The sequence below is a fragment of the Clupea harengus genome, chromosome 9 (genome assembly GCF_900700415.2).
Source record: "Clupea harengus chromosome 9, Ch_v2.0.2, whole genome shotgun sequence".
Lineage (NCBI taxonomy): Eukaryota > Metazoa > Chordata > Actinopteri > Clupeiformes > Clupeidae > Clupea > Clupea harengus.
The window spans coordinates 2,112,442-2,128,462 of NC_045160.1; the positions used below are offsets into that span (position 1 = coordinate 2,112,442).

At 44.1% G+C, this 16,021-nt stretch overlaps 1 protein-coding gene across 3 annotated transcripts in view; it reads right to left on the reverse strand.

Moving 5' to 3' along the window:
- Positions 1-15,979, reverse strand: part of tiam1b (TIAM Rac1 associated GEF 1b) — a 56,141-nt gene extending 40,162 nt beyond the window's left edge. For 2 of the 3 annotated variants that reach the window (XM_031573030.2, XM_031573031.2), the window contains exons 1-2: positions 15,067-15,979; positions 6,231-6,413 (exon numbers count right to left, since the gene is read on the reverse strand). The gene's annotated coding sequence lies outside the window, so the exon portion shown is untranslated. The remainder of the gene's footprint in view (positions 1-6,230; positions 6,414-15,066) is intronic. The other variant, XM_012837866.3, reaches the window with a different exon arrangement.
- Between the last annotated feature and the right edge of the window lie 42 nt (positions 15,980-16,021).

Here is a 16,021-nt window from a genome sequence, read left to right on the forward strand (position 1 = left end):
CTGTTTTAAAAAAAAAAACTTTGCTTGGTGTATTTTTTACGACGCATGAAAAGCCCACAGTTATGTAATGCTAGGAGCTTTTTGTCCTTTCACAAGAATGGGATTAATTCATCCTTGGAGAAGATAATTGTGCATATCCTGTTATTTTTGCCTCCATTCCAACCACTTTCCAGTGTTAGAGTCGTAGCCATAGAGGCGGAATAAAAGGAAGAAGTTTTCACCACTCAAAAGGCCCAGAATGAGCAAAGAGTCAGCCTTGTCTCCGAGGACACACAAGTCCTGCTCAAGTTAGTTAACACCTTGAAGGCAGCATGTCTAATACAGGTTGAAGCATTGACTCACTCGAGTGCCAAACATTTAAACAGTGTCTGGTAAAAAAAACCGAAAAGGTCAATGGAAGTCATTCTAACTGACTGCAGATCAGACCAAGACAAATTCCTCCTTTTTCTGCCTCTCTTTTCAAATCACAAGCATATGACATTGCGCTGGCAGGAGACGCCCGCCGATGTGAGAATGACGTGACAACAGCTGCGTTTGGGGAGCCTATCATGCCAACCTATTTGCATGAGACAACACCGGCAGTGCAGGGACCCAGGTCGAGGACGGTCCCCTGCGTGCAAATCATCCTGGTCCAGACGGGCATGAAATTTGCCTTGTTTTTGCTTTTCTCGATCCATCATGCAATCCTTCACAGAGCGTTCCAAAGCGGCCCGCTCAGGCTACCTCTGTGGTGCGGCTTTCTCTCTCTTTTTCACTGTTTACGGAAGGGGGATGATCTGCCTTCTAAATTTGATCCGTAACCCTAGAAACCTTGAATGACAAACAGCTGGGGGCTTTCGGCGGAGGTGAAAACGGAACAAGTTGACTATTAAGGTGCCTGCAGGAGAAGGCTAAATGAAAGGAGAGGGACCCACGGCCACTGCAGCTACCGCTGCTTCTGCTACTGCTGCAGTCACTGGAGCATCCTGGCCCCATGCAAATCCATTTGGCTCAATTCATAATTCATCTCCAGCAGCATCGGGAAAGTAATGTGGTTTAAATACTGACAGCCTGACTGCTTGCATGCTGGGAGTTTGGCTTCTCCCTAAAGCGTATCAATTATTGCACCATTTGAAATGGCTCCCTCAGAAGACTTTTTTTGAATTATGCTGCTGACTTATTTCTTAGGTTTCATGTCTTTTTTTCTCCCCCTGATATTCAAAAGGCTTGTCATTTCTAAAACGATTTCACTGACCTGAAGAGGATGTGAGCAGACACAACAGCAGAGGATGAACCAAAGCCAACCAAACATGAACCAAAGCTTACGGTTCATTTGAGACTTCCGTAACAAAGCTTGATTGATGATGGGTCACCATTATCAGCTGGAGTTCTGTTTGTGAGGTGTTAATGTCTCTCCATGTAGGGGGAGCCCTCTATAAAAACTTGTCGGAAAAGACAAAGGCACCTCAGGAGGCTTCCAGTCATGTTTCCTCCAACACCCCACCTACAGCTCAATTGGACATGCTTGTTATCAGCTCACCCTTCCCCTCCCCCGTAAATAACTGAACACAGCTCATTCAAGGCCCTAGAAGAAACATATATTCACTTCACACCTTCACCCTTGTAACCTTCTAAAATTACCTCCTCTTGTACCACCCAGGCAATTTTCACACGTGGAGGAACACGATTGAGATCTCTGGATGGTCGTCCACTGGCCTTGCTGACCTCATCTCAGTGGTCCCAGGTGGCTGCAGAAAGTCACTGTTTACTGAAGCAACTACCCAGTGCCCAGCCTTGACCTGCCAACCTTATATCCCATAACGACCACCACACATACGTCAACCTGGCTGCTCTGCTTGATTGTAGCTGTGAAACTTTGCGCTAGCAGGGATTAGGTTGATGACCAGTGGCGTAAAGGGGGGGGTCTTCCAATCATCTCAATGCAGTCACAAGTGCACAACAGCTAGTTTACTGAGCTGAGGCTGACTGCCTGGTCTTTGAAGTTCTTAAAAAGACACTAATGGGACGTGCAGACAAGCCCAAGCACCTCCTGGGAAACAACAGGGGGATGGAAAGTGCTTTCATGCCCCCCCCTTCCCCTTCCCCTCCCCAAAATGTGAGTATAGGGCTTGGGGAAGTGAAGTGAAGTGAGGAGAAGTGAAGGGGGGCTGGGGGAGAAGTGGACCGAAGAATGAGAAGTGGCTCACAGTGTGGTTGAGGGGAGGGGGTTGGGCTGGGTAGGGAAGTTCCACACCTGGGACAACAACACAATGGCTCCCCGACAACAAGGGGGACCTCCAAGACGATGCATCAGTTTTCATTTAATGCCAGGCAGACAGGACTCCGCTGCCAGACAAGAATGTCCCACACGAGCGACCGAACGCACTCAGATTAAAGCATGGCTGACAGGTACCCCCGCCCTTCCAACGGAGTGGGGGAGTTTTTGTTTAATTCACAGTGCTCCACTCGTCACCGAGTTGAAGAGATAAGTAGTGCCTTTGTAGCACAAAGAATGACAGCTGAAAAAAAATGAACACTTTTGTCACAACTTATGCTTTAATTATCCTTATGTCTGGCTTTTGTTTCCTCTTTTATATTGCAGTCTGTTATTGGGCTAGACTAGTAGCCACAAACATACACAAACATACACAAACTGGCGTATATGTGAAGTTTACCTACATCAGTTGTATAATTCAATTACCCTGCTCATCTGGCAGCATAAATAACTGAGTGTAAGACTTCATAGTGAGGCCACCAAAGTCTGCAGTGAATAAGGAAATGAAGGGTCAACAGCTCGAACTAAGAAAAACAAGAGTGGAGACCAAGAACAACAACGCCATGAACTATGCCTAAACTTTCACCTTGTCTTTCAGTGTCTTACAGATAATGCTTTTCAATAAGGAGACTATACTACAAAATTAAACAAAAACAAACCAAATTCAATTAAACAGCAGCTACCAAAAGGCCACCGGTGCAACCTTCAGCTACCATTCAACTACTAGCTACCAGATACCAGAGTCTGTTTTTGGATATGGCAACATGAAGTCACCCACCACCATATACATATGCATGTATGTTTTGGCTCTACAGACCAGAGGAATGACTTAACAAACACTGTACTATACTCACCTCCACACTTAACTGCTTCATCTAGCTACTAAAAGTGACACACCGGATCCAAAAACAGCAGTATTGTCGAGGGAAAAAAAAGTTTCACATTCATTTAGTAATAATGTGTTTTCACTTATGTGTGTGTGCAGGGCTTCCCAGTCCCAGGGAGTCCGTTGCTTCCAGGTCAGTGAGTAGGAATACCAAGCCGACCCCATCTGTGTACTGCTGTGACAAACGGCGGTTATTTTACGCAACCATTTGCAGGAACTACCATAGAGATAATGCACATCTGGGTCAATTTTAAGTGTACCTTTTAACAACAAAAACAAGTATTGCCAACTTGTATGGTTATGTTATGGATTCACGCTAACATAAGGGATAACACAATACAAGTGTTTAGTTAATATTGCTTAAAAAAATCCAGTGAGAATCACCACTACCACATTCTAACAAAACAAAAAACTTAATCACACCATAATTATAGGGGCACCTGATAGATATATGTTAGGGCATCCTTTTCATCTGAACACGGTCTGAAAGTAGCATGCATGCCTTCTAAGAAGAGAGACTACATCATCTTCTTTCTACTCTCAAATTGCTATGATTTAAAGCCCAGGAAGTTATGGGCACAAAACAAGACTTCAAGCGTGCGTTGCCAAGTTTCCTAGCCTGACAACAACTTCGCTCTTTTTGTGTGTGTGTGTGTGTGTGTGTTTCATTCCAGAGCACGAGCACACCGTCTCTGTGGTAACATCTGCTGTTTTTATTACCTGCATGATGGAAGGGGAAGCAAACTGAAGAGATTAGGTAAATCAAATACCCAGAAAGAACCCACCAAATCACGGAGACTTCCCCTGCGCAACCTCCAGCACGCTAACCCGAGGGGAGCTCCCCCAGTTCTCCAAGACGGGGGCTGTGCAGCAAGGCGTGACCAGGCTGGGTCTCTGCACACATGACTACACAAAGCCGCGTGGAAATGTGTCTGAGCGCTCCGAACAGCCCTGATCACAGCCTTCTTGGAGCAGCAGAGCCTCTCATATCCACTGCCCCCAGCCCCCCTGCCACGGCACAATGACACCCCCTGTTCTCTCTCTGATATAAAGTCACACTGCCCTAAAGCAACACCTTGCGTCATCCTCTTTAGCTGAAATCCGCCATTGGAAACATTCTGTAGATGTCAAAATGCATGTGTGTGTGTGTGTGTGTGTGCTTTGTCACATAGCATTGGAATTGAGATACACACAAAAAAAAAAGGATTTGGAGAGAAATGAAGATTGGCTGAGGCAATTATTTGCTGAAGTGGAAGACTGGGCTGGAAAACACAGCCTTTGTTTCTGTTTTCTACTTCAAATTTCCAACAAGTACAACAAGAGTATAATAGAGGAGACTGCTGAGGAAGAGGGGGGAAAAAAAACAAGTGAAAACGAACACGAGCGCATCGTGTGGTTATCCGTGCACCTCCGCGCCTCCTCACCACAGCTGGAGTGTTAACACATCACTCACAGCTGTTGACAAGCAAATATGCCAGGAATGGCCACACGGTCGTAAAACTTCAAGTAAGATAAGTAAGCAAGGAGCCAACTGAAAAACAATAGGGAGGGCAAAGACAGTGACTGGGGGGTTTGGAACAATGCAGGTTTTCACTCGTCACAATAGCTGGTGCTAACTAGTTGCTCCCGCTGTAATGGAGTTTCACTATTAGCTGGGAAGAGAGAAAAGACTGAGGCATTGTTTACAGGAATACAGAACTGATTTAGTCACAAAGAGGAAGAGCCACATCCAGCGGCTATCTGGCCCCAACCAATAAAGCACATCCACTCGAGCAGTAAGTTTCACCATGAACTTTCTGACTGTCTTATTCATCTGTAAATGACTTATCTTATCAACCACGCTTCTGGCCCCTGAACGCTTTGTGTTTCTGATTATACAAACTTAAGCGTTTTACAAAAATAGTGAATCACAAGTGAAGCTTTGTGGATGTGATTATTCTTCTTTCTAATTAGATCAAGATTTAGAAGGGGGGAACCAGGGGCAGGTTGCAATTAAACCAAGTATCTTCTTTCTGTCAAAGAAGTCATTGTGTCAGGAAAATCAAAGTGAAAATCGCCAGCCTGTTGTTTGGCAACAACCGGACTTGTTTTTAGCTTCTGGATTTTAAAATCTGGCTTGTTACCCAAGAGCTCTGTGGTTCTCCCCCTCCACTTGCTTATTATAAGCACCACAGCTGAGGCCACAGGCCCTAACCTTGTGGCCTGCTAAGCCACGGATGGCCAGGACATTTCCATGACTATGGAACCACCAGATGATCAAATTCTACAGCCCCCCCCCCCATCTTCACAGCCCATTCACACCAATACAACCATCAGACGTAGAGAATGAATTCCACCCCTCCCTCCTCCTTCTCCTCCATTTCTAAAGTCTTTCACCCCCCCACCCCCCCTCACCCATTCTCTCCCACCAGGACATGCTTTAGGGATTCTCCTTGACTTTGACCATCTCGCTTATTTGCAATTCATCATCTCTCTCTCATGGCTCCACAATGGCCCCACACTCTTGGCACATTGTCATTACAACGACACACACACACACGCACACACACACACAAGCTGTGTTTGCACCGTCTGACACTATGCGAGCACTGATACACATGAATCATTCTGCATATCCATCATTAACTGTCTGCCATTATGACAAAGCACAACAACAACAAAAAGTGCTTAGTGCCTCCTTGCCTTGTTAAATAAAACCTCCACAGGCACCTCAATGTAAACTTGAGCATGACCAGAGCATAGCCATAAACTGATGAGCCTTGAAAGCCTCACAAACTTTCATAGATAGCAGTCAGATTAAAAGGCATGCTAAATGACACTGAATGCATCCATATAAGCAAAAAGCTAAAGATCTTATAGAGGCAGAGAGAAAACCACAGCTGCTGTGAAAAACCTCTTTTATCTTGTCTCTTAACACCTCCTTGGAGAATGAGGGGTTTTGAAGCCAAGGAGCCATTTGTTTCCGACAAGCACTGGCACACACAAACACACACACTCTGACACAGGAAATCATCCAGCAGAAGCATGAAACAGGCAGATAAACAGATGAAAACAATGCACCGAGAGACACAGAGAGAGCGGGAGCCTTACCTTTCTAGCAGAGGCTCGTGGTGCTTTCCAGGGCTCTGGGAGCTATGAGAGAAATCCAAACGTGGGTGAACGGCAGATCTCAAGCCCCACACTGGTCCGAGGCAGCAGCAGACCACAGTCCTCTCCCTCACACAACTCTACTGCACACTGACTCCGGCGAGAGAGGGAGGATGAGTTCAGGAACTGAGGGAGAGAGGGGGGTGTGCCTGTTAGTGATCTCTCTCTCTCTTTCTCTGAGTCGCTCCCTATTTCTCTCTCTCTCTCTCTCTCTCTCTCTCTCTCACTGCACCCCTCCCTGTATCTCTTCTTCTTCCCTGTCTGATTCAACCTCCTTCGATAGAGGAAGAATACAAAAATCTTGAAAAAGTGACCGCCAACAGGAATGTCTACTCCTCTGCTCCTCTGAACACCCGGACCTTCTACCCATCTGCCATTTAATGGCCTCAACACTCCCCGGTGGGAAGGAGCTTCGCATTTGCACAAAACAAAAAAACCTCCCTGTTACCCTCCCAGTTTACACACCTATGAGAAAGAGCCCAGCCCCCTGATACACACACACACACACACACACACACACACACACACACACACACACACACACACACACACACACACACACACACTGCTTGTAAGTTTCTTATATGTATTATTATTATTATTATTATTATTATTATTATTATTATTACTATTACTATTTGTATTTGCTACCAATAAGATTCAACCAAATTAACCAACCCCGTTATACATGTCTAAATTATAGCACATGTCATGTGTGGGGATGTTGCCTTCATGTTTAGGTTCTGCATGAAATCACAGCAACTATAGGGTTAAATCACACTCTGCAGGTAGTCTAGTCACCTTATGAGAAAGCAAGGAGGATAGCCACTCAAACAGAGCAGCGGCATGTTTTTAAGGCAGAATTTACTCTCTGCCTATTTGCAGATTCGTGCAAAAAGCTCTAAAAAAAGGAACTGTGAATGGAGATGAGCCTGAAGCATTGTTGTCATAGCACCGGTGATGTCGGCGGAGACCTACGTCAATGATGACAGGTCTGGCCAGATTCATTTCGAGAGACGCGCAAAAAAAGAGCAGAGAAACAGAGCGCTGGAGACTGGGCACAAGACAGAGAGGGGCGTGCACCGAGTCTGCTTGCCTTGATTCCTCCGCTCAGATCATGTGTTCCGCACAGGCAGCTTTGCATACATACCAATGTAAAAAAAACGCCCCGAGGCTAGAATGGGATTGGACTCTCCCTGATAAGCAAGCAGCCTGCGCTATGTCTGTGACAGAGAATGAAGAAAAAGAGCGCGTTCCACACTCCACGTCTAGACTTTATGATTAAGGCAGCCCAAAATAAGACCATCGGTATGGCGGTTGCACTGGCTGCATCCCCGACAGCCTGCATCACTTGCCAAGGTTGTGACCTGAAACGCTGTTGATTCAGTGGTTGCATTTTCGCATGGCGATAAAGGGATTTGAGAGACTACACATGGGAGAGGAAGGACTAAAACTTTATTGAGTCACTGTACTGTCGTGATTGTAAAATTATTACGCAACAGTTTTATTCAATTATTATTGGGGCGCAAGCCGACCCCTTTACTTCCGTTCACAGCCCCCGAGCATGTGTATCTTTGTTTTGCGAGTGGAAATGGGAGGAAATTGCATTCTAAACAGAACAGCATGTGTTATAAATCCCAGTAAGTGGCAATGACGACTGTGTGTCTCTCCAAAACCACAAATATTTCTGTAAGGAGACTCAAATGCGTTGCGTTATATGAATTATCATCACTTGCCAGTGACAGAAACAGCCTACATGGAAGAACGTTGCCATATCCACATCAGCCTATATTAATGTCAAACAAGAGGCTACAATGCTTGAAATAATTTGACAGCACACACCCAAACCAGTATTGCCTCGAGTCTCCATTACACGCTAACCTTTCCAACATTCAAGGTATGACACCAATAACCACATTTGAGACAGTCTGCATCTCAGTAGGCTGTCTATTTTCTCCAGTCTCAATAGCAAACCCTGTTCAACCCAGTGCCCTCAGTGCTACAGCTGTTCCACTACAGTTCAATAACCCAGTGTTATTATAACATTACCCATCACTGACAGTGAGGTCGGAGCCGAGACAGAGAGTAAACAGCAGCACACTCATGGAATGCAAGCTCTGCATGTTCCACACAAAAAGCAGCTCCCCACGTGCCTGCGCTCCAAATGACCATCTCTACTTGTTTAGCCCGGGTCTTAAGGAAATCTTCTCATCGCAAAATGCATGAGAAGCCATCACCAGCTGAGCAAAGAGAATGCATAATACATTGAATGCAGTGCCAGCTGGGTTATCAAGTGTGTGTTGGAGTCAGCACTCTTCTGTGTCCTGTTATTAAATTCAACATTCAGTCAGGCCTGTAGCTCTCAAGGATCACTCATAGGGGGGCAGGCTTTTCTGGGGGAATAGCCAGAGCCTGTAGCTCTCAAGGATCACACATAGGGGGCAGGCTTTTCTGGGGGAATAGCCAGAATCTCCATCTGACCGAGATTTCTGTGGCACAATGCCAACCAGTTGTATATGGACAGAGTCCATTACAGGGTTTGTTGCCATACATACCTGTAAAGCATATGCAGTGTGTTTGCACAAATCCCCAAACGCGTGAGACAACGCGAGAACCACTTCCTGTTGTTTTACATAACGTGTGTGTGTGTAGGGTGGGGAGTGGAGCAAATGCAATTGATCTCTCAAAGTCACAAGGGTTAAATGAGTGCGAATGGGGCAATTGACAGTGTCTACTCTCCTTGGTCCAACTGTAATATCTGTCTCCATTTACATGATGATTGGAGACTGCCCCTGCCACCTCCCATCCCCACCCTTTGACAAACAACCCTAATTACCTGGACATGCCTTTGTGCGGGCATGAAGTGGCACTGGCTGCAATTTGATCTGATTCTGCTGCTCCGTCTGCATGCAGAGTATCAATATGAACATACGGCAAATACAGCAAGCTCTTCATATCACAGCACAAAAGAACCGGAGAAAATAGACGGCTCTAGTTCTCTCTTTTGTGCGCTAGACACTGAAGAGCGAAAACATGCAGGCATGGCACGGAGAGATGAAAGCTGTACTCGTTGCTGGGGATCATTAGTGTGGAGCATCGGAGGTCTCTCTCTGCGCCGAGGCCTCTCCAAAGTCTCCATTCAACAACCTGTACAGCCAGAATGTCCACATGAAAGAGTAAGGAGGGAATCTTGTTAGTTGTAGGGTTTTGATGTGCTGTGTTGTTGCGCTGGCAACGGAACCCTACACTAGCTAGATGTTTCTCATTTATATATGATAACACATCAGATTGGCAATATTATTGTGACGGCTGAAATTCCTTTTGAATTTGTGATCAATTATTTATTCGACCTCCTCGAGGATTATTACACGGAGGCTGTGAGGGATTTTATTAAGAGAAAATAAATGTGTATTACAGAGGTGCTTCATAGTTCACCTCTTAGAGGTCTTAGATATATAGGCATATTATATCATTAAGCACCAAATAAGGTATTGTAGACCGTTTCAGCTGACTGTTGTATCTCCCACAAGGCCTTCCCTCACCAGTGAAGGCCATGAGTTCTATTCTACAAAATGCATTTACATCAAGGAGTCCCCAAGACACACAGAACTTAACTCAGGATTCAAAAATCTCAAGCACTTTAAAAATCTTTGCAGGTATTCGAGGACATCACTGAGTTCAGGACATGAGTATGTAGTCATGCCCTTATCTTCAGACTTCACCGCCACAACAAAAAAACACTCCAATCAATGAGTCACTTGTTTTTCCTGTGGTTTTGTGATGAAGTTTTCTATTTTGATTGAGGCTCTTGGCCTAGTGACAGCTAACACACTTTCACCACTCCCTGGGCCACTTCGCTCTTTATATCCAAATTGCAACTTCAACATCATGGAGCACAGGCGAAGCACTCACTCACCACCCTCATAACTAGAACACACACACACACACACACTCACCTAAACACATATTCAAAGCCATTTTGAAGCTGGACCACAGCAAACTTCACTAGTCTTTCCCTCAGCAACTTGGAGCACTTAACCATCTATAATTTATCTTTAACACCAAACACCAAGCTCTGGCAGTCTTGCCAATGCAAAGATCCCCACTTTCACTGACAGCTGGGCATGAAGTTCCGTTAGCTCACCACTCACAGTTGGTCTCTCACGTGCTTTTATCCTCTCTAAATGCCATTGCTTTCCTTTTTCCCCCAGCAGACACTCTCCTGGACACTATGGGGTAAAAGCAATGGCGGACCGTGGATCAAGCAGCCGCTTTGAATGTGTGTTGTCCTTTCAAAGAGACACAGCTACGAGAGTGGGGGAACTGGATCTCCATCTTTGAAGAATTCACCTTCCCTTTGAAACCAAAGGCAGCACTTAAGATTCATTAGCACTCTTTGGAGACATCATCTTTTGCTTTCACAGAGAACTTTTTAATCACATTTCTCATGTCAATGTCATCATAATGGTGAATAAATGTGTCATGAAACATTACTCCCTGAATTTAAAAAAAAAAACTTTCTCACAGACAGCCCATCTGAGCTATGTGGACCGCTGTGTCAGAGCGAACTGAGCCAAAAGACGCAGTGTAACAGTTAAGTGGGTCATTCTTCTGCCCCAAGTTATCTGGGACAAGCTGCCCAGAACACGAGTTTGAAATCCAACTCTGTGCTATTTAGACACAGGCGTAGAATGAAAGATTTATTGAAAGTGCACTATGGGAGCTAGCTCTCAAGGCACCTGCTTGAGGATATGATTTTTTTCCACGTGTTTGAATTATCAGTTGTGACTCTCTCATTGTGCAAATTATTCATGGTATCATTCTCTTTGAGGACCGCTGGTATATGTAAAGAGGATGCAGGCCCACAGGATATGGCCTATATTACACTGAGTTCAGATCGTGAAGGGTTAAAGGAGGCAATGCATAATCAGGACCGGGGGTTTGGCCTCCTCCCTCCATTAAAAACTGCTCTCAGGCAAGATAACGCCCCTGCAGAGATGGGATGATATGAAGACTACATGTCACCATACCGATAAACCAAAATGATGATTATTTACATTATCATGGTGATGCTTTCTGAAATACAGTGGTGATAAATCAATAGTGATAATAGAGTGAAATGTTTAAGAAATCCTTTCACCACAGTTATTACATAAATAGACATTTGTTTCATCCACATATCAAAATGATCAATACAATGGAGATGAATATGAAATCATTAATACTGCTGTGACTGAGCAATCGTGCATGGAACAACCACAACAGCCACACATGCTACCTATCTTTGAAGGTGACTGCTAGCATGCTGTTTCGCTTAAACTCCACTAAACAGACACTAATCATTTGTGATTATCACAATTAATAAAATTTGAAATGGAATGCCTATCATATCATTATTTTACCACATTAAACTGTCCTATGCCTGCACCCTGCCTAAAATGGAGTTAAAATCAAGAATTCCTATTCATGTGTGTACTTCATCAGCATATAAATGCAGAGATGTTTCAGATTTGAATCTTGCCAGATAAGTGTGTGCATCTTTCAGAAGCTATGTGGAATCAGGAAATTAACAGCTGTGAGTCTTGCTGTCCAACAAATCGAATCATATTCATATGGATTGGTGCCCTTTAGAGGGTGTGTAGTCTGTTTCTTGGCATGTAAAAGGAGATTGTGGGTTTTTTTCTGTCTTGGAGACCGAACAAATCTGCCTAGGAGCCAGCTGCACACGGCTGAGCCACAAAATCAGCATCCTAAGTAATATCACACCAAAACGGCAACAAAGCAATTACATTACGTATTTTGTTTCATATGCTTGAGGGGAAATCCCCCCACGCCATACAAACAAATAACCAGATTACGCGACATATATTTTGTTAAGGGGAGTGCAACAATGATTAAATAAACCAACTTGTTGCATGGCGAGGCAGTGCGGATACTGTACACTTTGTTCTGCATGGCAGTGAGAGAAGAAAGAATGCCTTGTTCTCCATGGCAGACTAGATCATTCTCACAAGACAAACCTGGATATCAGCCAGCCCAGCGTGCAGACAACACCAGTGTCTGGACCAAGTATGCTCTTTACCATTTCAAGAAAAGTCAAAATGGACCAAACTCTTACGTAACCTGGCTCTATGACACAGGGTTTTATTAAGTTCCAATCAGCACAGTGTATAACAATTAAAGTGTTTGCTACAGCTACAAACCTAATGATGAGGAAGAATTGGACCACACGTTTAAAATTGTAATAATATACTTTAACAGTATTATCTTATAGATGAATGAAAATGATTTGAGAAAGCTTAAGTCTATCCCTGTAAATTCAAATGTAGACAGTCAGCTGAAGACAAAGACAGATAGAGAGCGATGCATGTAGGACAAAAACAAATCTTCCTTTCATCAGAACTGTGTCAAACTAATCACACAGCAGTAATTACAGGAGAACAAGCACCAAAGCTTTACTTCAACAACACCACGGAGCAAACGAATCCTCACTCTTTCAACTCTGCTGAAAACTCAACACCGCTGTGGAGCTCTTAAAGCTCTGGAGAAGAGGATAAACTTTGAATTCCATTAAAGAGGGAGAGGACAAAATACAAGCCACTGCAAAACAGTACACCATTTACAGCATCCCGTCTGAGAGCTGAATGCAGCATTATGTGAATGTGGGTTAAAAAAAATGAATAATTCACATTGGGCACTTAAAAGATTCAAAATATGCGCATTTTGAGCCATCGTCTGATCCTCAAATGACAAGGTCCTTTTTTATAACGCACAAACTTAGAAACACAAGTCAAGCACTGTACAAACAGTCCCAGCAATTATCGTTTGAATCTGCTTACATCGCTTCATGCTCGGCTGGGAAAGTTTTGAAGACATGCGCCCCCCCCCCCCCCCCCCGACTAGCATGGCAAGGCAGGCTTAAGAGATCCCATCAGTCAGTCACCTGATTCGGGTGGACCGTGAGGTCATGGGCCCATGCTTCCTCGAGGTTATCAGTCACCCAGGAGCCCGTAGAGGCCCATGCAGATCCAAGCCAGGGAGAGAGACAGAGACAGAGACCGAGACCAAGAGAACCTCCCTCCCACCCCAAAGGAGCACTCAGATGATATCAGCTTTCCAGCCCCAGGGACACACTACATCTGCCTACAAAAGCCCCCAGCAAAATAAGCACTGAAGATGGTGCTCTGACGACATGTCTAACTTTTGGCCTCGGATAGACTGGCAGACAAGAGCTTGGCTCAGCATTCTCAGGCCAGCATAAAGAAATCAATAGGCCCAGCTGAGGCTTCCAGAGAACAGAAGTAAAGTTCAGGGCCCCAGGCAGTAGACTATAATGTAGGAATTTTGGCCAACCAAATTTGGTTTTGTGTTTTTGTCTTCCAAAAGTGATCGCTGCTTAGTAACGGCATACCAATTGCAGTCGGAAGACTGAAATTAAATATACTGGGCTTCTTTTTTCATTCCACCGAGAGCAAGAAAATATGCATATCGTGAAATACTTGTACAACTCAAGGGATTCTATTTAAAGCTCAACACACCCTTTTTAAGAATCAGCATTTTTTACAGCCTTCATGTTATTCTGCTTTATAGAGGACATACCAATGTGTAATTACAACATGATTCTAGACTCAGCTTTGAGCAAAGATTAGTGATCAAATCCAAGTTTAAATAATGTTTAAGGGAGGGATTATCATTCCCATCCTAAATTTCTGAACCGTACCATCTGAGTGATGACCTGTCAGATCCAGCTATCTGAGACACTAACGTTCTGTTTCAAATCTATGCTCCTGTGACAGGGGATTACCTCCAACCAGTTCACCTCCTGGGAACTGTGCAGGCACATCATATCTAATGACAGAATACCTTGAAATCTATGGCCACAGGCACCAAAATGAAAAACCATGAACATGCCATGCCACTGGCTGAAAGGACTTCAGCTGACCTTTCTGTCTTTGAAAAAGGTCTGAAAGCGTGTCAAGTAGAATAGGCTCATTCCCAAGGAGGTTTTAACCAGGGGGAGGGGTATTTGGATATTTTGAGGATGCAGTACAGTACAAACATCTGTTTGTATATCATCTGTATATGAATCCTATGAAGGAATTGATCTAATAACCAATACTTGTTATAAAACACACATTTCCAGTTCATCATTCAAATACCAAGTGACACAGTGTTGCCTCTTTGGTATATTTATCAAGATCCGTCTTAGTCTGCTACAGATGTACACAGTAGGCTAAGATCACTAGACATATTAATTAATTACCATACATCAGTGAGAACGCCTGACTGCAATAACAGGAAACTACGAAGAGCAAACAGTTTGTTTGTTTTTTTTTAGTGTGAAACGTATGCCGATTACTCAATACCAGTCATTAGATTGTCTGACAACAATAAGGACAGACTAGGTGAAAACCCTCGCCATGCTCGGGATGAAGCTACTGACAGATGACCGGTGAATGGTAAACTGCACAGCTCGACAGACGGACAATCAATACGAATGTCGGGTGGTATGTCACGTCGTCAGAGAAAGTTCGACTTTATTTTGCCTGTGCAGGTGACCAAATAGGAAATCCAATAAAATGTGGGCTATAGTCTAAATCGATTTAAAATTGACCCCATGTGAAACAGATGGGAGGTTATACAAGCAACGACATAAAACGGATGCTGTCGTATCTATCTCAACTACCATATGTAAAACAAAATAAAAAATTGTGAACAAATAAACATACAACGAAAGTACACTGCATCAAATGACACGCAGATTGTGCGTCCAACTTACGGTTTTAGGTGACGGTCACAGGTATTCCATACGCTCACTAGGACCTGGGGGAGACGTTTCGTCGCGTCTAATCAAGCTAATTCATTTGCACATGATGGTACCAAAACCAACATAACGGTATTGTCACATGAAACCAGTAATTTGTGGTTATCAGTTTCTATCGCGGCCAACCTGTTCATAAGCCATGTTCTATTACACTCCCGAAAATTACAGCCTCTGCATTGCTGGCACTACACAGCCGATGCATAGGCGCTACCATGTTGTTTCTACACTGCTGTGAAGGGAGGAGCACACAGCCCTTGGAGACGGAGCGGGAGTGGACCGCAAGAGTGCCACTAACTCCGTGCACGAGCCAATCCGAGCCTTCACACTTGTAGACACTTTTGTAACTGGGAGAGAAGCCAAAAACGATGCTGCCAGTTATAAACCTACTACTGCCTCTCCATCCTCTCTCATTCATGTCTGTCACGTAGCCTACGTGAAGGTGACACACTGAATTTAAAAAACATGGGTAATGTCATGAACAACTGTGGAAGCGTATGTAACCGATCTGAAATCATATTTGCCAGGAGACTTGAATCTGAATAGCTTAAATAGCTTAGACTTAAATGCCGGACAATTTAAGGACATTATTCTTGGTGCATCATAGGTGGACTGGTGTATGTAGAGCTCGCGCTAGTTATATGGCGATGTAAGAAACAGGCCTAGTGTTAGAAAAAATATGACACAGTGTAATTTAAACACACAAGCTTACAAATACACATTTTCAGGTAAATAACCAAATACATAGCCTGCCCTTGGCTATCATTGATTTTCAATGGAACCCACTCTTGATTTCATTGGGTCCTAATTTTCATAAAAACTCTAATATAGCGCCCTCTATCGCAATATAGTTGAAATATGATGTGATCCCACAGCACAAATAAGATGCGCATCTGATGTAACGATCTGCCAT